Source organism: Anastrepha obliqua, chromosome 5 (assembly GCF_027943255.1).
Source record: "Anastrepha obliqua isolate idAnaObli1 chromosome 5, idAnaObli1_1.0, whole genome shotgun sequence".
Taxonomy (NCBI): Eukaryota; Metazoa; Arthropoda; class Insecta; order Diptera; family Tephritidae; genus Anastrepha; species Anastrepha obliqua.
The window spans coordinates 90,234,713-90,260,929 of NC_072896.1; the positions used below are offsets into that span (position 1 = coordinate 90,234,713).

At 35.8% G+C, this 26,217-nt stretch overlaps 1 protein-coding gene across 2 annotated transcripts in view; it reads right to left on the reverse strand.

Moving 5' to 3' along the window:
- The window catches only part of LOC129249041 (cGMP-dependent protein kinase, isozyme 2 forms cD5/T2), a 196,944-nt gene that overhangs the window by 42,098 nt on the left and 128,629 nt on the right, over positions 1 to 26,217 (reverse strand). Inside the window, exon 1 of one of the 2 annotated variants that reach the window (XM_054888666.1) lies at positions 24,434 to 24,629. The exons of the other annotated variant lie outside the window; for it this stretch is intronic. The gene's annotated coding sequence lies outside the window, so the exon portion shown is untranslated. Of the gene's footprint in view, positions 1 to 24,433; positions 24,630 to 26,217 lie in introns of those variants that run through there. 2 annotated transcript variants of the gene reach the window in all.

The window sequence follows — 26,217 nt, forward strand, 5'->3', positions numbered from 1 at the left end:
AATTATAGACAAAAAATTTAAAGAAAAAAAAAAAATAAAAAAAAAAAACAAAAAAAAAAAAAAATAAAAAAATAAAAAAATTTAAACAATTAAAAAGAATAAAAAAAAAATTAAAAAAATAAATTAAATTAACAGGTCTACGTTGACAGCTTGAGACAAGCCATTACGCGCTTCAATGCTTGTCTGTTTATAAACTGCAGCTGTCTACTTTGCAAGAGTCAAATATGATTGACGTACGACGTCATTTGAAAACTTAAAAAATCTTCCGATAGGGTGATTAATTTTGCGCCACCTTTTCTCGGCTTCTAGCAAGCTCTATATATGCAGGTATGTATGAGAAAAGCTCCAAAAACTAAGTTCATACTTTTCTCACAAAAGTCAAGTAGCAATTACTACTGTGGCAACAAGTAGCTTAAGTGAACTTAAGTAAAAACTTATAAATGTGCTTATTTGTTTTATAATAATTACCTATTCAGCGCACATTTCGGTCACTTATTCACACTTTTATTATTATGTTCGTTATTTCAGCACTTTTCCACTAAAATAATATCATTAATATTCCGAAAATAGGTCAGTGATAATGAGTCCACTTAATACTTTTTATTTGCGCCGATTCAAGCTGCTTTGATTTGTGTTGACCAATACATAGGTAAACAAGCATGCTAATTGTTCTTGTGAGGCAATCGCCAAAGAAAAGAACTCAAATTATTACTCGTAAAGGAAGTTGCTAATTTCAGTTCGTTGTTTACATTTTTTTATTGTTTGCTTCTTTTTTAATATTACGATTTTTTCTTTGTAATATTACGAGTATTTTTAAATGGCTAACGAATTGAATCAGCTACACCATGGGAATCAAATAGTGGCAGATAAATGCCCCCAGTGGGTCAGTCTTATTTTAACGAAATTTCTTGTGCATCCACCGATACGTTTAGATTCGTTTAAAATTATGTCGAACTAATTTCGTTTTTATTTTTTGTATTTCGCTTAAATCAGCCACAATTAAGTTAACTAATCAATCCAATTTGCTAAATGGTATAATTAACTTAATGAAAAGTGTAAGAAAAATAAATGCTTTTCCAATATCCAAATGCTTTGCTCAACTGGTTTTCGAAATTTAAATTGTTCATCGATAACTTAATTTATTTCACGCCCATAATTGTGTGCGAGTATTTGATGGATTATGGCGAAAAAGAAATGCCTGCAGACGCCTACTAGTTTGCGTAAACGTATTGGCAGAGTTAACTTTTTCACGCTTTTCCCAATTTTCTTAGCCAAGCTGCATTGGAGCACAGCTGTAACGCCATTACCAATACTCATTATTTGCGATACGATTGCGCAGCTACATATAGTATTTTCCATATAAATTTATTAATCAATTTAAATTCTAAAAACAGCATACACCTATGCCCAGCCCATATGTGTGAAATGGTTGAAGTACTACTCTCGCACTCCCCAAGTAGCATTAAAGCGCCGTTTTGATCCTATGCACATAGAGTAACATATGTTGCTTACTTCTTCACTCTCTCTTAACACTATTGTACAGTAGACGAGTATGTTAATTTTCTAGTGTGAGTAAGTTTTCGTGTTTGTTATATATGTAAATTCAGTCAGCTTTTATGTTAATGTTAAAGAAGTCATGTAGGTACATGTTTCATGTTTTCTATACATAAATGTATGTATGTAGGTATGCACCTTATAACCTAACTGTAGCCAAGTATGGTACTTGTATGTAAGTAAAAATGTAGAGACAGTAGTTATTCGCACTTTTCATTTCCGAATACAAATTAATGACCATGACATTAATGACATTCATTCACAACGACACACACAAGCTAATAAATTGTGGGAAAGGTGGCCGCTGTACAGCTATAAATTCTTTGTGAGGGTATATGTAAGTAAGTAAGTGTGGCACAGGGTATTTTTGTTTCTATAGTATGCAAGTGAAGTAGTCTTCACGGCGAACATAAAAAAAATCAGTATGCTGGAGAAGAGAAATGTTTAACAGCGGTAGCTGTTAGCTTCTCATAAATACAACTGTAAGGTCTTCCTCTGGAGTGTTTGTGTCAGTATGTTATTGTATTAGCAGAAAATGTAATTCAAGTATTAGATGCTTTTATTTAGATTAATGTTAACTTGAGTGAACCGCTTTAAACATTGTTTTGTGGAAAAATGCATTATATGATATAACAGATCTTCGATTTGATGTTTAGCCCTTTTGAGTCAACGCTCGAAATGCGGCCGGCAAGACTCTTACTGTTTGCCCTAATGAAAAAGAATGTTACAAGATTATCAAAATTATTTATGTTTCTGAAATTTTAATAAACTAATAATTTAAAGCAGGTTATTCCGTTCTTGGTGATAAGAGAGAGTTATTGTTGACGCGGACTTCTTCCTTCTTGGTGATAAGAGAGAGAGAGTTTGTTTTAGAGCGGACTATTCCGTCGAATGATGCAAAATGCTTAAAAACAAAATTATATAGAATTTTTTGGAAAAAAGTGTTAATTTGAGTGAAAATCTTTTTTCACAATAATTGCTACAAAAAGACGTATAATTTCAAACAATTTATTTCGACTCAACTAGATGGCGCAAAATTAATCACCCTGCCCAGATTTATTATTTTTTTATGAATTTATAAGTTTTTTGTCTTAGAAGTTGTGTAGAAGAAATAATGATTTTCCTCACTGAAAGTCTTTGTTTTTAGCAAAAAAGTAAAAACTAAAATTTGATGATCAATTTTGCGCCACCTTGTACAAACAGTAGATACCAGAGCTGTCAAATAATTCTATCAGTGAAGAATCAATTCACGCATTATTCATACAAAAACGAGATTGTTTGATTGTAAATTTGAAAGCCAATTTCCATAAGGATTAAAAATTTTTTGCTCATAATTTTTTTTTTCTAAAGTTTAACTCATTGTCTCACAAAATCCAAGTCTCAAACTTTGCGCAAAGATTAGAAAATTTCCGCAAACTTTTAATAACAATCCCACGTTTTTAATTAGAATTTGTGGACAGGTTTTCGGTATGCAGTTTTATAGCTTATTGAATTTTAGTGCAATAAAGTGCAAGTTTAAAGTGGTTAGAAAATCGCGCTGATTTTTTATAATTTTTTCCCCTGACAAATTACGAACGTTTTTTATATGGAGAAAATGTGCACCACCACCAAGGACTGTTAGCAACAGAAGCAGTTCGGAAGACTCCAAAGTAACATATTTTACATCTCTGTCAAATTTGTATTTTTCTCCAACTTATAATCCAAAGCATGAACAATAATGGATGGGAAGATTTTGATGAATAAGGAAAACCCGCATACACAGACATTCATACAAGTTAAAATTTTTAGGAATAAAAAAATAAGTTTGTAACACTTAGATTATGTTCTTTATTTGTTCCAAGTCACTTCAAAGACGCATTTTTACAGAATACACGGGGGCATAAATGTACATAGTTATAGAGTTGAAAGTCTTACAGTTAGACTTACTATATTCTTATATTGAGAGAGAGAGCGAAAGGGGAAATTACAAATAAATACATAACTTACACTTGTACATTTCAATATACTACAACCATCTAAAGTGACAAATGTGAAATTTCACAGCTGGTTTCACTACCAGTTAGTTAAAATATTTGCCATTCGTCACTCTTCCCGCATAATCAATTGGTAATACCAATAACAACAAACATATAAATATATACATAAATACCTCAATATACTTATACTCGTATACTCACAATACACAATATGCAAAAGGATGCTTGCCGTCAACAAGCAATGACAAAATCGTAATAACAAATGCAAAAACAAGAAGAAAACCAAATCACTTAAAGCAATAAGAAAGAGCAAACAATGTGAAATTTGTTAACACAATAGTCGATGGCTAATAGTGATAGTGGTGAAAAATTACAAAAACAAAAAAAACTAAAATAGAAATAACAAAGGAAAAAACTGCAATCGCAGAAACTACTTTGCAAATGAAGCAGCCAAACAGGAGGAAATTGTTTCTCTGTTAAATGGACGGATGGATGGATGATGATGACTACTTAGTTTGTTGATGGGTTGCTTGGCTCACAATGTGTTTGAGTGTTCGCATGTAACTACATACTTATGTATGTATGTACGAGTGAGTGCTCGGTATGTGCATATTTACCTCGAGCATCTTGCCAGTCGGTACGAAATAATTAGCCATAAATAACAATTTCAATTTTCTATTGGCGGCGTGTGACACTTGGCGAATCGATAAGCGAACTTGTTTTCTTGCAAATGCGACTCCGTTGTCATTGTATCATATCAATGGTAAATGTACATACATACTTGCATATATGTACATATACTTAAATGGTACCCATCACCAACAAAGTGGCGAAACTGCCGTTATCGTGCAGACACACAGCCTTAAAAAATCGCTAAAAGTGAAAAAGTTACTAAGTGATGGATACAAGACTACGTACATGAAGCAAAAGCATAAAATAAAAGCGGAAACCAGTAAAAAAAAAATTATATTATATTAAAAAATTAAAATTAAATTAAATTAAATGCAATAAAAAAATAATAAAATATAACATAAAATAATATAAAATAACGCAATAATAAAATAAAATAATCTATTTTTAATAAAATTACTTTTCACTTAAGGTAATTTCGTCTTAATAAGAGTAAAATAAAACAAACTAATGCAAGGAAAAACAAAATGCAAAAAATAAAACTGAATTAAATAAAAATTCAAATAAAATAAAAAAGAATGCAAGAAAATAAAAATAAAATAAAATAAAATAAAATAAAATAAAATAAAATTAAATAAAATAAAATATAATAAAGTAAAATAAAATAAAATAAAATAAAATAAAATAAAATAAAATAAAATAAAATAAAATAAAGTAAAATAAAATAAAATAAAATAAAATAAAATAAAATAAAATAAAATAAAATTAAATAAAATAAAATAAAATAAAATAAAATAAAATAAAAATAAATAAAATACGAAAACAACATTAAAAGAAAAAATATAAAAAAATTAACATAAAAGAAATAAAATTATAAGTATATAAAATACATTTATTTAATTTTAATAGGATTTCTTCTCATTTAAGATAATTTTGTCTTAATAAAAGTAAAATAAAACGATCTAAATTAAGAAAACTAAAATAAGTTAAAAAAGCCTACAACAGATAGAAGAATTGAATTAAATAAAAACAATTTAAGTAGAAAGGAATAGCCTCATAATCCTAAGGCGAGAAATGATATTAAAAATAAATTCAATTGAGACGAAAAACCTAAAAATTAAATTGAAAAAATATAAAATGAAAAACATAAATTTTAATTAAGCGGGAACACCACTGTGATTTTTCAAAAAAATCGATTTTGTTTTTTTTTTGGATTTTCTTAAAGTAGGTAGATATTTTCAAAAATATGTAAAAAAAATTACTTAAAATCTTGAAAATTGACGAAGCTATACCCAAAACAATTAGTGCAGGTAGGGAGTTAGAACGGCCAATGATAAGTTTAAACGCGCTTTTCTCAAAACGACTTTTCTGAACACGGTGCCCCCGATTTCTCGAAGACTTATGAATCGATTTTTTTACATGTATTGGCTACAGTCGTAGACAACCGTCTTTAAAAATTCGATTTCCTGTCTTGCTTGGAGGGGGCGGATAGCACTGCCCATTTTCTCTGTGAGTGTCTTTGCTAGAGCAAGGCTATGAGTTTTGGGTTCCGATGTCGTGAGAATGAGTAATATTCGTTCTCTAAAACTGGAGGGTATTTACAGATTTTCCAAAGAATCTGGAAAATTCTCACAGGAATAACTACCTTTGTCTCTGCCTCTATTCTCTACTATCTCTGTCGCTGATACTTTTCTTTTTTCCTCCTTGACCATCTACGCTTTTACTTTCCAGAGCTTTAAATGCAATCGGCTTTTTAGCATGAGCTCACAAATCTCTTGGTCCTCCTTGGCTCGACCTATTCAAATTTCAATTTCAACAAATTTATTTGGCTTTTTCGTTGTTTGTAAAAAATTTCATAAACTGGATGTCAAAGATTGATTTACACAGACGATGTAGTCAGATCGCAATCAAAATTGAAATCCGTAAGAGGAAATGGGCCTGGACTTCACTTATTCTTAGAAAGCCAGCGCAAGAAATACTAGGATGGACTTATCAGGAATCCTCAAAGTTACATGCTACGCAAAGGATCTTGGCGACGCAACAATCTCTCCTGGACGCAAGCTAAACAGCCAACGATGGAATAAAGAAAAAATCATTAACGTTGGCATATTGGCACGTTATGCGCCTCATAGTCAGCGCTGAAGCAAACAATCGCAATAATAAATAAAATTTATTCAATCAAAAAGTATAATACTTGCCTATTAAATACTATAAAATTAACTAAGGTCCTATTTTTAAACTCAAACGTCACCTGTTTCTAGGAACCACTTCAAATACAGGACCATTTGCTTGAAAGGCTACGCACGAATCGCTTAATAAACAGAGCAACATTTTAAAACTGACAATTTTTGTGTGTATTTTTCCACCCATCTAAACACTCAGCATACATATGTATGCGTGTATGTATGTATATATGTGTATGTATATATGTATGTATGTAGGTACATAGCTTTGCCGTTAGAGGGAGCTACACACGTACATACATTCAAGATTTCAGTAGTGAAGTACCTGAACTAGGCTTGGCTTTTACGACTTGTCACGCGCACTATTTTGCAAGACTTCACCAAAAAAAAAATAAAAATAACAATAAAAAAGAATACAACCAAAGAAATAAAAAAGGATGAAAAACTTTTATTTCACATTTTTATGCACTTTTAAGTTATTTACGTTGACTTTGAGTCGCGTTTTTAGTAGTTACCAACAAATTTATGCGCTGAATATTGGTTTTTCCAGCTGTGGCATTTGACTTGGCAGGCGCGTCGTCGTCAGCGCCATCGCCATCGCCATTTCAAGCTCGCTTTTGAATACGCTTTTTCTGCTGTTGTTGCATTTTGGTTACTTAGTCGTTACGCCATTTAGCCATAGCCGCAGCTACAAGCAACGCCATTCATGACTTATGCCACTACGCCGCCACTATCAATCGCCAAATCGTCGGCTAGCTGTAATGGTTGTTGGCAATTTTACTACATTTGCCTCTGCCTCTGCCTCTTTTGCTGTCGATACTTTACGTGCATGCATGCAGACTTGTGCGCACGTATGTGTGTATGTGAGTTTGCGCATGGGTTTGCAATCAGCTTAAGATTACGTTTAGTTATTTTTCTATAGCTGCTCGTTTGCTACTTTTTGAATTTTGTATGTAATTCGTTAGTCTTTTCTGGCTTTTTGCTTTTGGTTTGCTTTGCTTTATTTAAGCCGAACTCAGCAAAATTGAGCGTCGCAGCGCAAGGTCAACATGTCAAACAAACACATGCACGCAAACATTGAATAAGAGCACACAAAAAAAGTATAAGAAACAGAAATTAAAAATAGCAAAAATTCGCATTAACTTCAGACAAATTTGATTGCTCTGCATGTGTTATAATATTATATATGTGTATGTGGGTATGTATGTATACATATGGTATATGTGTGCATGTATGCAGAGCGTGCTTATGTGCCCAGCAAATATTTTTTCGATAGATTTCGCTTCGCAGCTGTCTGTAGTGTCCAGTAGGTGGCTTGGATATCGCAACAAGAATTTAGCTTGATAACGAACTGACAGCATTCAGCTGGCGTATTGAAGAAATACACAGCTCAAGCCACACCGGAAAGCAATAATAACAGTGCTTTAAGCTCGCAATGAATAGGGGCATCAAAGGGCAGATACATATCGGACGTTTGCTGTAAGAACGTCATAACTCGAAAAACTATAAAATCAAAAACGTCGAGAAAAACGGCTTACAAATTTTAAATTTTCGATGTCTCTCTAAGTAAAAGGAAATACACATCACTGTCTAAAATTTTTACACAACGTAAGAGAAGAGCTGTGTGGTAATTTCTGCATGATTATTAAAAAAAAAAAATATTTGATCCTTTTGCGGCAAATGAATAAGCAGAGGTCGAGGAAACTGTTAAGTATGAATGAATGGAAATGAAAAATGTCATCTCTGTTCTATTGCGAATCACTAGCATCCAGACCCGCTGTATCCGCAGGCGTAGCGAAAAAATGAGAGCCCAGATGTCTAAATCTTTGCCAGACGAGAGCAGGGCAGCTGAGAAGAAGGTGTTGAGATGATTCCACCTCGATCTCAAGACAGCTTCTGCAGAACGGACTTGAGGCAATGTCAAGTCTCACCGCATGAACACCTAACGGACAATGTCCGGTAAGGATGCCCACCAAATTCGAGAGCTAGGACTTTGTTAGCCTTAGGAGTTCCCCCCCAAGCAGTCGCTGAGTTGGCTCGCGGACCGTCTTTCCACGAGTAGGCCACAGGTTCTGAAGGGAACCCCAATCCTCTTATTTCGCGACGAAACCGTCTCCAAAGTTCCCTGTCTAGCCAGCTTATCAGCCCAGCAGTTTCCCTCTATGCCGCTGTGACCGGGAACCCAAATGAGCCTCATTTCGAAGTATTTGGATGCAGTCGAGAGAGAAGCCAGACATTCCCCGACCAATCTCGAACGCACAAACAACGAGCCCAAGACTCTAATTGCCGCTTGGCTATCGGAGTAAATATTTACTTCCTTAACGGTAATTACCAAGGTAAGCAACAAATCCAAATGAGGGAATATGAGTGGGAAAATTTCTGCTCGGACCTAGCGTGGGTGTACAGTGATCCAGTAACTTAAGTCTATCTTATGGCCGGTAGTTTTTCCTAATATACAATATCCGCGGGAGCCACATTCAGCATAGCGTTAAGCGCTAGAGTGGGACTGGTACGGAGCGCCCCACTGATTCCAATGAGGGCAGACCTTTGTACCCTCTCCAGCTTCTTAGCTGATACCATCTTTTCTAGCGACTCCTACCAGACGAGGACTCCGTACAGCAAGATTGGGTTTATAATCGTGTTATAAAGCCAAAAAGTGACTTTAGGCGAGAGGCCCTATCTTTTGCTGATAGCGCCCCTGCAACCATACCAGGCGACTTTTGCCTTCCTAATTCTCTCCTCAATGTTTGGCCGCCACTTAAGGCCTCTGTCAAGGATAAGTCCCAGGCACTTCACCTTGTCAGAGAGCGGCCGATATTGAGGGGAGAAACACTCTAGGTATTTTATATTTCCTCGTAAATAAGACGAGTTAAATCTTCAGAAGATTTATCGAAAGTCTGTAATTTGCGGTCCAATTCACAACTAGATTCAAATAACCCTGCATCAATTCCACCAGAGTATCTAAAAGCTTGCCTCTGACAATAAGTGCCACGTCATCCGCGTAGGTAATCACCTTGCATACCTTCCTCTCCAGCTACTTCAGAGCTTATGGTACTCTAAGCAGCTAACTGCCAGAACAAAGCTAAGGATTTTCAGTTCAAATGTGTAGTCTGTACTGCTGTATGGCTGCGAAACGTGGTCCGTTGCGGTTTCAACGACAAAAAAGCTCCAAACTTTTATAAACCGCTGTTTAAGAGCTATACTGTGCAAATGGTGGCTAGATCACAGCTCCTTACTCGCAGCGAACAACGGCCGGTTGAGATTGAGATACGCGAACTAAAGTGGAAATGGATAAGCCATACAATCCGTAAACCTCCGACTGGCATCAGCAGAACGTCACTAGACTGGAATTCGCAAGGCTCTCGCCAAAGAGGACGGCCGAAAGGAACATGGAGCGATAGTTAGCCTCGCTGTTATACAAAGATGGCACATAATTAATCAACTAATCGGAAGATTTATAATTTTTGTAAATTACGTCATTTGGCACTTGTGGACAAAAAAACTGCAGTATGCAAATAGACGAAAAATGGAGGGCGTAAAAGTCAAAATAAAGATTTCCATCACAAAGATTTTTCGAAATTACTTTTTTTATTTAGTAAAAGCTATTCACAAAAAAAAGGGATGATTAGTTTTGCGCCACTTTGTTGTTGTTGTTGTTGTTGAAGTGGTTGAATATTTCTGCTGAAATAATCCGCAAGCTCGTACTATTAAAGACCCTTGCTCAGATTTCATTGAATATTTCGCTGACCACCTTTCGACAAAACCGAGTTTTGAACTCTATTAGGCTGATCGATTTTTGATAAGTTGCGGTTTCTCTATTCGTCTGGACGAAACTATTTATATTTGCCCTGACTACTATTAATTATTACTCCTATGATTCTTTCTCATATACACCCCTTTACAAAATTATAAGCACATCACTATTTTTTTATAAAGAAATGTATTCGTACATATAGCAAAACACGGCAGGCAAGTCACACAGCGTTCTGGAAGATGTCTTTCTCTTAATTTAAACCTACATTCATAAACCAAGCTATTCTGCTTGTTGTACTTGTTGTTGTAGCAGCCTTACTCTCGATCATTTAACGGTAGACCCAGAAAGCGTGAGTTTCTAACAGAGTCATTCCAAAGAAGATTGTTATATGAGCCTATTTAAGTGGGCATTTGAAAAGCAGATTAGTAATATGCCGAAATTCCTACACATTTTGGTATGAAGGCCTCTATCTTAAATATACAGGAATTTAATCTGATACAATACCCAGCGCATAAATGCGCCTGTATTAGGCTGTTCTCACAAGGCAACACGAGCTCTTCGTGTGCTAACGGATGGTGATTGGTTGCGCAGGGAGCGAGAGTATGTTAATTGTCTCTCGTTGAGGAATTTCGAAAAACTAATTTCCCTTTTTTTCTTTTAAATTTAAATGATTAAAATCCATGAGACGCTTATGTCTCTGGCGCAGATTAGAATTTCCATACAAAAGAGTTGGCATTACTGAAGTAATTAAGAAGCGATTTGCCTCAAAGCCACGCCATAATGTTAAAGTATGTACTTATACTTTTAATTCTATTTCATTGCGAGACATCAACTACAATTAAAGAGTGGAAAAACGAGAGAAAAAAACCTAATTTTCACACAACCACAAATCATGGCATAAACAACAACTTTATCAGCCACAAATCAAGAAGTGAAACGAAGATGAAGAGAAAAATGAAAATAAGTAGCCATTAATTCAAGGAAAAGGGGCTGCACCGAAGAAGACACAACTGTGTTTACGAAATACCAAATGGAGAAGAAAAACGGCACAAATTTGTAAACGATTACGCGATGACCTCGTTAAATGGTGATGGTTAAGCGGAGGAGAAAGGGGGTATAGAGGGTATTAGAATGGATGGTTAGCGGTATGTAGTTAGGTTCGAGAGGTAACACATACTTACATACATACACATATGAAATGGAATGGAATGGCATGAAATCAAGCACAAGAGATGAACAGAAAATATCACAAAATAAAACTAAATAATAAATCAAATGTAATAGTTTTACTAGGAAAATATAAAAATAAATGAGGTAAAACTTATTCACTTAAATAATGAATATAAATAAAATGGGAACAATAAAACAAGCAGAAACTATAGCAAAATAAAAAATCAACTGATGTAATGAGACCTTTTTTGTTCAGACTTTTTTTCTGTTGAAATTTTTTTCCGTTGAGATTTTTTTCCTTTGAAATTTTTTTCTGATTACTTTATTTAATTTTATAAATTTTTTTTTTGTTCAAACTGATTGAGCACGTATAAATTACTATGAATGTATGTGAGTAAGTTAATATTCCCAGCAATGAAAATTGAACTGACTTTTAGTAGCCGGAGTAGCCGAATGGGGTTGTTTTTTTTGTCCGCCGTCTCATCCGCCTCTCCACCTGCTGGGCAGAGTGCACTGACTGAGATGCCTACCATGTCCATGTGTTTCGCCCGTCATCAGTCCAACCAGCTGCCTAGAGTCCCTTCTGTTAAGGCTTCTCTGACTCTGCTAATACTTTCTATTTCATAACCAACATTGGATTTTTTCTGAAATATAACTTGAGCTACATTTTAGTCAATCTAAAAAACTGTTTACAATCCACTTCCGTACAGTATTAAAGGGATCATCTTTCTTAAGATCAACAAAGATCAGACGAAATATATGATGATGATGTCCACACAAAATAAGCCAACATCAATTGAAAATTGACAATTTTTCGTTTGAAATAGTGGACTCCTTTAGGTACTTAGGCCTCAAGCTGAGTAGAGACAGCTCCACAAGCCTCACCATCTATGAGAGAATCCAAGCAGCTAACAGATCGTACGCGTCACTAACGAAACTCTGCAAATCGAAATTACTAAACAGACAATGCAAACTGATTCTGTACAAAATCATCATTAGACTAGTCCTATCCTATGGAGCTGAATCATGGATGCTAGCTGAAGCAGAGCAAAAGCAAAACTGGAAACCGTCGAACGAAAAATAATCAGAAAAATTTTTGGCGCAGTCAATGACCATGACAAGGTGGAACGATGTGCTAGACCAGTTTATAAATGGCGTAAACGCTATGCGTTTCATCAAAGCGCAAAGTTTGAGACGACTGGGTCATATAACAAGAATGGACTGAACGAGGGCGCAGAAGAAAATTGTAGATTCGTAGTGCGTAGAGCGTTCAACACTATAGCAGGAGAAAGGCCGAGAATGAGCGGTCTCTACTACTTTTATTGAGGTTATTTTAGGATTTTCTTATAATTTCACAACATTTTTTGTAGGCACTGTCGATATGAGGAGGGCGCAGACACTATAAGTCACTTCTTTTACTAATATCCGACACGTCGAAGAATGTTTATGAAAAGTCGCTTTATAGTGGCTGACGAGATTTATCAAGGATGGTTCAAAGACTTGTAGGAATAATATTGGAGATTGGATCCATACGGATTCAACTCTTGCTAAGAGCACTTCTTAAAGCCTAAATCTACGCTGTTCGATTAATGGCGGCACCGGAAGAATGGAAAAAGATCATCGACCAAATCGCCATATAACTAGTGACTTTAATTATTGAAACGCATTGATTTGACTACAGATTAGTTCAGGATTCCTATATAGATTTGCACTAGTAAAGCGTGAAAGGCAGAGCTGCCAACAGAAAACGATGGCTTATGGATAAAGGAAGATATTGAAGCTGGTCTTTACGCGGAGATTCCTCACTCAGGTAACTGCTGTGTCTTTCAAACCATGCAAAAGACTATAGAAAACGACTTAAATCTGCGGTCGTCAGCGCGAAAAGAAGTAACCAGAGTGCGTGCATAGGGGCACAAGAGGCCTTAAGGAGACTCGACTGTCTAGAAATTTCAAAAAATCGATTTTTTGTTTTTTCGATATTTCGAAAATATAGCATCTTAAGAATATACTGTGAAATTTTCATGCGGAAATTCCCAATATTATAGCTTCTACAACCCATTAACTAGGTAGAGAGCAGTCCGCGCGCTCCTGTGCCTCAAACTTTAAACTCTCGGAACGACTTTTTTCGGCCTGGTATTATCAAGAAAAAAAAACTATTCAATCGAAACGTCTGAATTTTTAATAGGTTTTTCTCAACATCAATGGCTATCGCCCGTACTGGAATCATATTATTATTGCAATTATTTCTTTTTTTTTATTAAAACACTGAATAAAAAAAAACGATTTTTAGAGGGTCAAATTGAAAACTCCGCCATTTTGTCAAATTTTTTTATTCTAGTACGGGACATAGCTACAGTCATACTTATTAATATTTTTTTGGGGTTTTTATATTTCCGATAAAGCCAAAATGGACAACACCGTCCAGATCAAATTTTTCGGGAGGGTCAACTTCAGCGCCATTTTTAAAATTACTAAAATTAAAAAATAACTTTTATTTTTTATTTTTGTATGTAAAAGAAGATAAATAAAAAACCTAAAAAAATGTATTGTAAAAGTTTTTATTTGTAAAAAAAAATTTATTGTAAAATTTTTTATTTTATTTTTATTGTAAAAAAAATTTTATTATAAAATTACGCGGAGATTCCTCACTCAGGTAACTGCTGTGTCTTTCAAACCATGCAAAAGACTATAGAAAACGACCTAAATCTGCGGTCATCAGCGCGAAAAGAAGTAACCAGAGTGCGTGCATAGGGGCACAAGAGGCCTTAAGGAGACTCGACTGTCTAGAAATTTCAAAAAATCGATTTTTTGTTTTTTCGATATTTCGAAAATATAGCATCTTAAGAATATACTGTGAAATTTTCATGCGGAAATTCCCAATATTATAGCTTCTACAACCCATTAACTAGGTAGAGAGCAGTCCGCGCGCTCCTGTGCCTCAAACTTTAAACTCTCGGAACGACTTTTTTCGGCCTGGTATTATCAAGAAAAAAAAACTATTCAATCGAAACGTCTGAATTTTTAATAGGTTTTTCTCAACATCAATGGCTATCGCCCGTACTGGAATCATATTATTATTGCAATTATTTCTTTTTTTATTATAAAATTTTTTATTGTAAACTTTTTTTCCATTTTATTTGTAAAAAAATTGTTTTTAGGTTTTACGGTATTTCCAGGAATTTTTGTTTACAATAAAAAATGTTTTTTTAGGATTTAGGGTATTTTAAGGAATTTTTGTTACAATAAAAAAATTTTTTACAATAAAAAAGTTTTTACAAAAAAAAAACATTTTACAATCAAATTTTTTTTTTACAAATAATAAATTTTACAATAAAAACACATTTTTTACAAATAAATTGTTTTACAAATAAAAAAAAAATCTAGGTTTTTAAAGTTAACTTCTTTACAAAATAAAAAAAAATTTATTGTAACTTTTTTATTGTAAAAAAAAATCCTGAAAATACCCTAAATTTTCGAGCTCTAAACCAACGGGACCCCTTAAGCGAAGATTATTACTCTTGAAAGCGCAAATAGGTTAGTAAAACTCAGGCGAAAAGTATCGCTACTTGTTTGTAATGTTAGACTGTCTTATAAACTTTAGATCTATAAGACTTTAAAGAGATGAAATCGGGCATGGTCTTAATGGAGCACCTTACGATATGCGGGGTGGATCGTGGACAAGTTGGAAATGAAATAGAGGATGGGAAGACTGAAACTTTGATTGTTTCTTGGATTATTTAACTTAAGTTTACCCATAGGAAGGCGAGAGACGGGAGGTCAATAGCACTAATTTACAGCACTTCAATAGCACTCCATTATTACCAAATATATTAACTTCATTACTGGGTTGTGTTCATGTGCAGCATACATATACCTACATACATATGAGTGTACCGCAGACATTTCTCCATGCCTTTCCCCACACACTTTTTTGTTCGCTCTTATTTAATTGTTAATTCAAAGAAAAAGGTGATTGATTTAATCTCTCTTCAAATGCTTTCAGTGTCCGCACATTGGCTTGGCTTTATTGTTGCGAGTTGTTGTTGCCTGCCACACAAAGAATCCGGACCAATGACCGCAAGATTGTCAGCAATAGCAGCCAGCCTGCAGCAGTCAGTCAACCAGCTGCTACAAACGAAAAGATGACGACGCGAAGAAGCAAAATTTAAAAAAAAAAGAAAAAAGACAAACAAAACCGTAAAACAAAAAAAAAAATTGAAAGAAATCAGAAACATTCAATCGAGCACGAAAAACGATGGTGTGGCAAAAATCGAAAAACTTCAGCAAATAAACCGGAATTCTTGGCAAAGATTACTGCATGGCTCATGGATTGTGTGTGCGAAATGCTTTAATGACTACAACAACAACAGCTACAACAACACGGCGCTAAGCGTTTCGATCGATCGAATGAACGAACGAACAAACGACTCATTGCACGAACTTAGCAGCGGCGGCACCGCGTGCATATGACTAAGCGGGGGAAGAAGAAGAAGATCACAGGAAAAATAGCGAACAAAAATTGGATTGCATTTTAAGCCAGTCGCCAGAGCTTCAATTTCTACTACTTCTGGCTGAGTAAGCTGCTCGTCTGATTGACTTGCTTTTCGGCTTACTGCTCGTGTGTACATGTGCACGCACACATCCATACATAGATGCACAAGTCTGCTATATACTTTCACTTTTCCTGAGTCTGTTGCCTTTGAGCGCCGCGTCAATATATTCCCAAGAATCATTTACATGGCGTGTGCAAGCAGCAACGGAAAATAATAACGACTGCAACAACAATAGCAGCAACAGGAGTGAGGGCAGACAACATATGGCCGGAAAAGCACAACGAATACACGCGACCTGCTCCATATAAAACATATGCATGCACGTATGTATGGCTGTTTCCGAGTAGGTAATTGTAGAATGCATCCATACACAAATGAGTCTAGGCGCTCGGACTCGTATGAATGTTTGTATGTATGTATGTATGTAGGTTTGTACTACACTTGCATTTTCGATTGCGCTCTAGTTTTTGTTGTTGGTTTCTCGTGTCATTTCATTTGCTGCCAATGCGTTGTTGTTGGACTGGGCGCTGGCAGCATGCAACTGCAATTATATATTTGCATACATACATACACACGTACGTGCATACATAAAAATATGCATAAATTTTAGTGCAGCTGTGTAGCTAAACTTGTTCGCCTTTATTTAGCATTTTATTGAAATTCCGGGAGAAGGCAACCCACAAAAGTTTGTATGAATCAGCAAGCGACTCGAATTTTGAAGATAAAACATAAACAAAAATCGAAAAAACTCTGGTAGGGGTTGGAGCAACGCGATGCTATCTTAATGGATGCCATAAAATAAAATAAAGGGAAATGAAAAAAAAAAAAATGAAATAAAATAAAAAAATATATAAAAAAACAGCAGCAAAAAATTTTAAATCTTAGAAAATAAATAAAATAGAGTAAAACGAGATAAAAGACAGTAAAATAAAAAAAATGATATATTATTACACTCGTACAAAAATACGAAAAGCAAAAATACAAAAAAAATAAAATAATTTCAAATGAAAATAGCAAAGGCGAATAAAAAATGAAGCAAAAACAAGGACCAAAACTAGTTTAATATAAAATAAAAAATATACAATAATATGGAAAAAATTAAATAATTAAAATAAAATAAAAAAAAATTGAGTATAAAATAAATAATAATATAATTGAACAAAAACAACAAAAAATATGGATAAAATAAGAAAGAGTAAAACAAAATATAATAAAATAATGAACAATAGAAAAATTAAAATTAAAAAAATATATATATATTAGGGCGGGTCGATTTAAAAATCGCTCATTGCTCTGTGAAAATCGTATTCTAGGGATCAAAATAAGAAACTTTACCGAAGGAACCATACCTCTAAAACGAATTCTGATGTCCCCCAATTTAAAAATATCACCATTTTTGGCCTTTACATGAAAAAATTAGCTAAATGGCTATGTTTTTTCTTTATTTTTAAATTTAAATTAAATATTATAATAAAAATAAATTTAAATAAAAATAAATAAAAAACTAATAAGAATAAAAACAAGTTTAAAAAAAGATAGAGTAAAATAAAATAGAATAATATATTACATAATTATATGAAAAACAAAAGCAAAATCAAATAAAAATAGTTCAAGTAAAATAAAAATATTACAAAAAAAATAACAATTAAAAAAAAAAAATAATAATATAATAATAATAATTGAAAAAAAGTCTATAATAAAATACAATAAAATTAAAAAAAATAAAAACCTGTGTAAAAGAAAATAGAGTAAAATTAAATATAAATAAAATAAAATAATATGAAAAACAAAAGTAAAATTAAATTAAAATATTATAAAATACCATAAATGAAAATAAAAAGTCAAAAACAAAATTTTGCTAAATCAGGTGTACAATAAAATAGTTTAAATAATTCTAGAATATTTTTAAGCATCGATTTACTGCATTCAACGGCATGCGTAAACCAGCTCTGTACCCAAGCAATTAAAAAAATTCACGCGTACATTTCTGTTTTAGGTGTTTGGCTGAGCTTCTTCTCCTATTTGTGCGGTTTAAGCCGACTCCGAACGGCAAATGGTTTTTTATAAGGATCTTTTTCATGGACTAGATACACTCGGAGGTTTGTCATTGCCGGCCGACCGCTGTTAGAAACAACTTTTGCTATTATTTGATGGAACCTCCGAATTTCTAGACCTACGCACTCCCAAACGGTAGTCAGGTACCAACCCATTTTGCTACGGTGGCCCCCCAAGCATTATACCTCGATATTTAACAAGCCTGTACGCTCCACACAGAATAGCGCATATTAAACTCTCGCACCAACACTTTTTTATAGGAGGTAACAATGATGCCCGTTTAGTGATAATAACCCATCAGCTGACCACGTTTTAAACAATTGTCGCACCTAAGAAAGTATCCGGAAGAAATACTTTGCATCTAACAAGCCTGCTGATATATAATACTAGCTACTGTTGCCGTCACCAATATAATTGCTTTAAGTAATTTTTAAAAGAAAGCTCAACACTAAATGCCGATGAGTTTCCAAAGCAAACACTAAAAGAAAACTCCAAAATCTTCACTTGTAAGCGGTAATAAATAAAATATTTGCACAGATAGTAGCCGCGAAAATTGATTCCCTGCAACGAAATTCAAGAAATGATGAGGCAACTTCCCAAATCCCAAATATCAAACATGATGACCCTGCTTGTTTCGAAAATAGGTGGACAAAATAAATAATCTGAAAGTAGCTCTATGGAATGCAAATGGCCTTGGTCAGCATGTCTTGGAACTTTGCACATTCCCAGTTGACACTTTAGGAAAAAGATCTACATAAAAGTTCCAGACTACAATATATTGGGCACAAATCATCGGGACAAGAATGAGATCGTACAGAAAAGACAACAACCAAGCCACAACTATCCAAATAGAAAACCTAATGGGGCCTCTGAAAATATCAGCTGCGTATTGTCTACCGAAGCACAACAACTCGACGACCCAATACTTCGATTATCTCACAATTCTCGGCAGCAGGTTTATTTGCGGAGGTGACTACAAAAGGTGGTGGCAAAAAACACAGCGTGGGGATCAAGACTGACAGGCACCAAATGGAAGCATCGATTGGATGAAATACGAAAAAGTAACCTACCTACTGGCCTACCGATATGAATAAAAAACCACATCTAATTGACTTTTATATGTACAAAGGTGCTTATACAAGGTGAAGTTCAAAATAAACAAGACTGGCTTCATAAAAATGTTTTCGATGGCGCCATCTTTTTAAAGGAGTTAGTGCGTTAGAAATTACATCCTTAGCTGACTTCCAGTGAAAGCTTGATGACATTCGGTTCTGGGGAAGCGAAGTTATTGCGTCTAAAGTGTCAGTATATTTGTGTCATCGGTACAAAAATTAGTTTCGAACAAAGAGTTAATATCAAATTTTGTTTTAAAATCGGTAAAATCATTACTTTTGAATTGTTGAAAAACGTTTATGGCGATGATTGTCTATCTCGTGCCAGAGTTCATGAGTGGTTTACACGTTTCAAAGATGGTTGTGAGGACATAAATGACAACGAGCATACGGGCCGCCCAAAATCAGTAATCACCGAAAACTCCATTGAAATTGTTCGTAAATTTATCAAAAATGAACCGAAATCATCGTTGAAGTTCATGGAATCGGAGTTGAATATCTCCAAAACATCGATTTATCGCATTTTAACTGATCATTTGGGTATACGAAAGGTCTGTGCACGCTTCATTCCGCACAATTTAACTGAGGACTAAAAATTGCTGAGTTCAAAATTCGAAAAACCTTATTAAATAGGTGTGAAAAGACGAGAACTTCCTTTACAGCAATATAAGCGGTGGTGAAACGTGGAGTTTCCAATATGAACCTGAAACTGAGCGTCAAAGTGTCGAATGGAAAGCCCCAAACGAAAAGAAATCGCGTTTGGAGAAGTCAAAAATCAAGTCGATGCTCATTTGTTTTTACGATTCCAAGGGATTTGTCCACAATCAGTTCACGCCAAGGGGCCAAATCGTTAATGAAGTTTGCTATCTTGGCGTTTTGAAGCGCCCTGAATGCCGCCAAGGAGGAAGCTGGCGCTTATTGCACGATAATGCGCCATCTCATCGACCCACTCTTGTGACTGATTTTTTGACTAGAAATCGAATTTTAACCGTCAACCACTCACTGTATTCGCCTGATATGGCTCCTTGTGATTTCTACCTGTTCGGAAAATTTCAGTTGGCCATGAAAGGAAAACGTTTTGCATCCGTAGAGGCCATCCAAAAAGCTTGTACCGACATCCTGAAGGACATTCCGGTCAATGTCCGGAAACACTCTTTCGAAAAGCTTTCAGATCGCGCAAAACAGTGTATCGAGGTCAGAGGGGAGTATTATGAATAAATAAACTCGAAGTTATCAGAGCAAAGCTCCTGTCTGTTCCATTTTAGCTTAGTTTTGTTTATTTTGGACTTCACTTTGTAGAAATCACCTCACAAATTAACCTAACTTCGACTTGTCATCACATCATTCACCAATATATTTAATGTATCCAACAACTTTTGAGTCCCAAGTATATTTCTCAAAAGTATACAATAAAAACACAGACAACGTAAACACATTACAAAAAAAAAAAAACAAATATATATATAAGTAATGATAATTGGTTTGGGTCAGAGGGGGGGGGGCTATTGGCGTGAGACTATTTGCGCGATCGGTCTCTTAACGCGCTCAGCCTTCAAAGTGATTAATTATTGAGTTCTGAAGCAAAGTAGAAAATTTTAATTACTCACAGCTGTAACTTAAGTATTTAATTTGCAAAAAGTAAAAAAAAAGTAAATTATATACTTAAACAATAATGCAAGAACGTTAACCCTCTGACGCACAGATTTCAGCTGATTGGAATTGAAAGCCGTGGAAAAAATCGGACGTTGTGTTGACGATATCTGTTGTATGGAGCTCGTACAGTGGCTCGTTTTTTGAATCATATTTTAATTTGGTAGTGACAGCTCGTTACCGCTGGAAATCTTGACACAGAGCCAGTATCATATCTTTGCGGAACGAAATTAATCGATTTACGCTTGAGCAAAGTTTCGAAAGTTTGTACCTTCGAGCAGCGCAATATGGTCCGAGATTTTGCTCGAAAAAACATATTTTCTAACGCAGCGCATTTTCAGCTCATCTGCTATGTTGACAAGCAAACTTGCCGCATGTGGGGATCAGATAAATCACACGCGATCATTGAGATACCCATGCATCTCCAGAAACTGACAGTTTGATGCGTTGATACCATTGGCTGATTTTTCTTTGAGACAGCTGCTGGAAGCGTCATTTTGGACAACGGTCAGCGTTACAGAGGCTTGATCATAAATTCTGTATGTTCAAAAATTAAAGGCATGGAATGGACTTGGATGATTTTTGCTTTAAGCAGGATGGCGCGCCAAGCCACAATCGATCTTTTGCGCGCAAAGGACAGTAATCGTCATTGATGTTGTTCAAGAAGTTTACTAAGCCCTGTCAGTGCGGTGTAGTCACCGATCGCCGTCGTCTAACTCATCTAACGGTATGCTCAGGAAGCGCGCTGCTTCGACGAGTTGGGTCCAGAGGGAGAAAGGCGTTAGATGAGTGGGTTTGAGAGGGCATGTAAATAGGTGGTTAGTATCGTGCGGTGTACCTTCACATGCCGATCATATATTGAATATGTCGGGGTCTACTCTGGATAAGTAGTAGTTTAACCTACTGCAATATCCAGAACGTAATTCAGCCAAAGTAACGCGGGTATAGCGAGACAGCTAAGCTCTTCGCCTGCGATGGGTAATGACTAGACTTCGATAACGGCATTCAGGGGTTGGGAGTTTAGGTAGAAGGTTAGAGTCTAACGATGAATGTCGTTTAACGTCTGTCCGGTCCAGCAAATGCAGTTCTGTTTTGTCCTGGATTTCTTTGATAAGATCCCTCCTGACACGCTGGAGATGGCTCAGGTTATAACATATGTCTGCAAGGGAGATTCCTTCGGTAGTACCCTCGTTGTGAAGGTGTTGCTGGGGAGACATCATGAAGCATGCCGGTAATCGTCTAATAAGTTAGCCCATGCATCCTCAGAAAGTGACAATTTGTTGCAGATTTTGAAGCGGCGCACTGGCCATTTCGGAAGTGCGATTTGACTCCTTTAGACTTTAGCTATGGGGTACCGTGAGGGACCGATGTTATGCGAGCAATCCATTTGGGATTCAGGCCTTTAATGTGAATATAGCGTAAGCCTTTCGTGAGATAGAGCCTGAAACCATCACCAGGGTCTTGCAGAACTGGATTAGCAGGATGTGCTTTAAACTAATCGAGGGTGATAGATTACCAGGCGTGGACTTTTGCTACGGTGAAAAATGAAACTGTACGAGTAACTTCGGCTGCCACGTCACTGGGTACTCGGCAGCCGAACTCTGCCGCCTCAATTTACACACTTGTCCAATCCGTCGGTGTTCAGACGGCAACGAAGTAACGAGAGTGGAAGATGTATTGATTTTTTTCGTATATCACTAACACAATGCCAATTTTTTCGTAAACTAACCGCTGCCATGATCTCGGTAACGTCAGCCAATGAGCTGATTCTTTCAAATTTGCTGAGAGCCGGTTAGCAATCTGATATTAGCCACACCTTCGAATTTTTTTTACCATGTAAATTAATAATAGGCTTTGTACATCTTTTATTTGGGGGGGATTTTGAAGTTGCGGGTCCCAAACCCAGCGCACAACCAGCTATCCTGGATCCGACAAGCACTTCGGCTGGGTAGCAGAGGAAGAAGAAGGCCTCCTCTGCGTTGGAAAGATCAGGTGGAGAAGGTGTGTGTCCAACTGGTGTGTCCAACTGGCACCGGTTAGCATAAGAAAGAAACGAGTGGCGCGATTTGTTAAATTTGGCCAAAATCGCGTAAGCGGTTATCGCGCCAATTAAGAAGAAGAAATTAATAATAATTTTTGCTCATTTAATTGGACCACCCTATACACTATAAGTAGATTCGACGCCAAATGAGATAATGAGATAATCTCAATGATTTTTTCCTTTGTTCCGCTAACCAAAGCTTGAAGGGAATTCTCAAATTTTATATATTATTGAAGCTATAAAAAGATTGTGGAGTCTTACTGCTCTTAGAAATGTGTTTTTGAGGCTTCCGCGAGTAAAAGCAAAAACTTCTTTAGTGCATTATTAGAATTATAGGACTCAATACTAAAGGGTTTTCCAATAACAGGTGGTAGGTGTTAAAAAGGAGACATGATTAACGATTTTTTATGACCGAAATTGGAAGGTATTGATCTGGACAACGTTTATTTTCAACAAGACGACGCTATGTGCCACACACGCAACGAAACCATTGATCTTTTACGGGAAAAGTTTCCGAACCGTCTTAACTCTCGAAGAGGTGATCACAATCGGCCACCGAGATCTTTGGATTTAACAACTTGTGACTTCTTTCTTTGGGGCCACGTGAAAGAGAAGGTCTACGCCAACACACCAGCAGCCCAGGGTCGATTCAAGACCTCAAAGATGGAATTCGTGAGGCTATCGGCTATCGAGAACATAGGGCCACTTTGCAATTCGGTTATGGAAAATTTCATGAAAAGGATATTGTCCTGTAAGAGTGGTCGTGGTGGTCATTTCCCTGATGTTATTTTCCACTATTAACGGTATACCTTCCTCTTTATATTGAAATAAACATCCGATTATTTATTTTAAAAATATCATTGTTCTTTGAATATCAAAATAACACCTCTTATTGGAAAACCCTTTGCAATTAAAAATATTCGACGCAAAGAAAAAGTGCCTTCTTTCGATGACATCTGACACCATATTTGCAGTAAATTCGCAATATTTCATTTTAATAAGCTCAAATTGTTCTTGTTTTACTGATAAATACAGTGAACGCTCTTTTGGGCGGACGCTCATCGTCAGTCAATTTTGGTCCATCCAAGAGAGGTGTCCATTCAAAAGAGGGCAACTTCCGCCGATACCTAAAATTTGATTGAGAAAAAAATGTCCGCTTATGGTAGTCGTCGGGCTAATAGAAGTGTCCGTTAGGAGACATTTTGCTTGATATTTGAGGGCTACCCACATCAAATGCCCTGAAACAAACTTTAAGACTTTAGATGGTTAATTGCTCTGAAGCCAGAAGCTGCCCACACTACTAAGGCTGGGCAGCTTATAAAACTCCACAGAGATGTACGTTTTTGTTTATGATCCAAAATATAATTTAAAATAAGTGTGGCCGAAAAATGTAAGGCCACAAATAAGTAAATGAAAAACTGAAATCAAAATCAGTTAATGAATATGTAAAAACACAGCATAAAACCCAAGAATTCACCGAAATCGTCTATACATTTAAAACCAAATTAGCATCTTCTGTTTTCTTCTCGTATGCAACTCTTCTGTATCTTCATTAAAATTATCGTTTTGGCTCTATTCTTCTGTATTTTCATTTAAATTATCATTTTCGTTCTATTCGTAAAAGTCACTCTTAACAGTTTTATGATTTGTTAAATTTTTTTTTACACTTTTGTCATAAATTCATTAGACTTCTTTTGCCACTACTCCACAGCCACTTTATGTAAATAGCAAATTTTTTGCTGGTTGTATTTTCACATTTTTAAAACATATTTGTATTAAACGTTTGCGATTTGTGTTGCTGACTTCTTCCGCAAATTTGTAACGCTCACAGAGTCAAAATTACACAAAGCAAAAATAAAACACTAAATATAGGTGAATTAGAACCATAAAAACAACGCAAACAAGCGCACAACTAGCTTCGTTTAATTCTACTTAATAAATTATTCTGAAGTGAATTTAATCGTATTACCGAGATGAACAAACAAACAAAAAAAAAAAACAATTTCGCGATCTCACTCGCGCGTTTCATTAGCCGCGCGCGCTTTAAAATCGTTTCGCGTTCAGTAATCGAATGTTTTGTGCTGCGCACAGATTGTAGTAGATAACCGAAAGGCAAGTCAGACAGAGAGTGTCTCCAACGGTGCGCTCGAAATTATATGCACTCACTCTCTGTTGTTTCATATACAACAATAATAACCAGCGCAGCTCAACCAACAAACATGAGTTTTTGTTTAGCTGCTACTCAGTTGTGGAAATATCATTGACTTCGAAAGATTTTCGAACTAGACAATCAAGCGCTCAATAAAAGCCAAAAAAGCTAGCCACCGCCGACGCCACATTGCCGCCCCCCTATTACGTACACCAAACAAATGCTAAACATGCAAATAAAACAAAAGAACAAATGCGCTCCGGCTCTCTTTGTGCAGTGAGCGGCAACAGCTAAAGTGTTGTAAATCAAAGGAATAATGCAGTAGTGTACTCGATGCACGTATGTATGTACGTGTACGTGATGCTTGTAGCAAAAACCTTGCAAACAACAGCTGCTGTGAAATTTCAAGAGAGCTACTTTAGCGCTGATCGAGCGGAGAGAGCCTTCAATGTGATCATAACATTTTGATTCATAGGAAACCAGTTTGGAAGCACAAAAAACTGTGGAAGTAGAGTGGCCAACATTTCGCAAAATCAGCAGCGTCAACAGCTTAACCTCACGCGTGTGATCTCATAAGTGGCTAATGAATTTAATGAAGTGATTATACAAAAAACAAAAAAAATGTATTTATTACGCGTTGCAGAGTGTGGTGTGTTCCTGATTTGGTGCATTAAGATGAGAGCGTCTAAAAGGATCAGAAGTGGTATATTTATTGCTGAGGATCCCAGAAAGTAATAGCCGTTCAATTTTGTATGTTGCGAAGGTGGCCATCGTAGCAGAGTGATTTTGTACGTGCTGTGTTGGATCCTGGTTCCGTAGACGCACGCTATAAATTAAAAGAGAAGCTCGAGGATTTGCATATGTCCCACAGACACTTCTTAAATCTAAAACAAACAAGATTTGCACACATATTCAGATTTACTACAACTTAGAACGTTTTAGCTAAATGGGTGTATGCGTGTTTACCATTCATTTGGCTACGGGTTCTAAGCTAACTGTAGACATGCAACATCAAATTATAGAAACAGTGGTATCTACTATCTACGACGCCCTCAGAAGATAATATTTACGTATAGTATCTCTTGAGTATATTTCTTCTCATAAAAATCATCTACTATTCGGAGGCAACATAAAAATATAGGCCGCTACATTCCTAGTAACTTCAGCTGACACGTCATCAGTTATTCGGCAACAGAATTCTGCCCGCTTATTTCACACGCGTTCACACACTCGTTCCATTCACACTCAATCGTTGTTCAAACAGTAACGAAGCGATATGATCGAAGACTGTGTAGATTTTTTTCGTATATCACCAACACAATCGGAGTTTTTTTGGGTACACAAACCGCCGTCACAACCTCTATGACGTAAGCAAATTAGCTGATTCCTT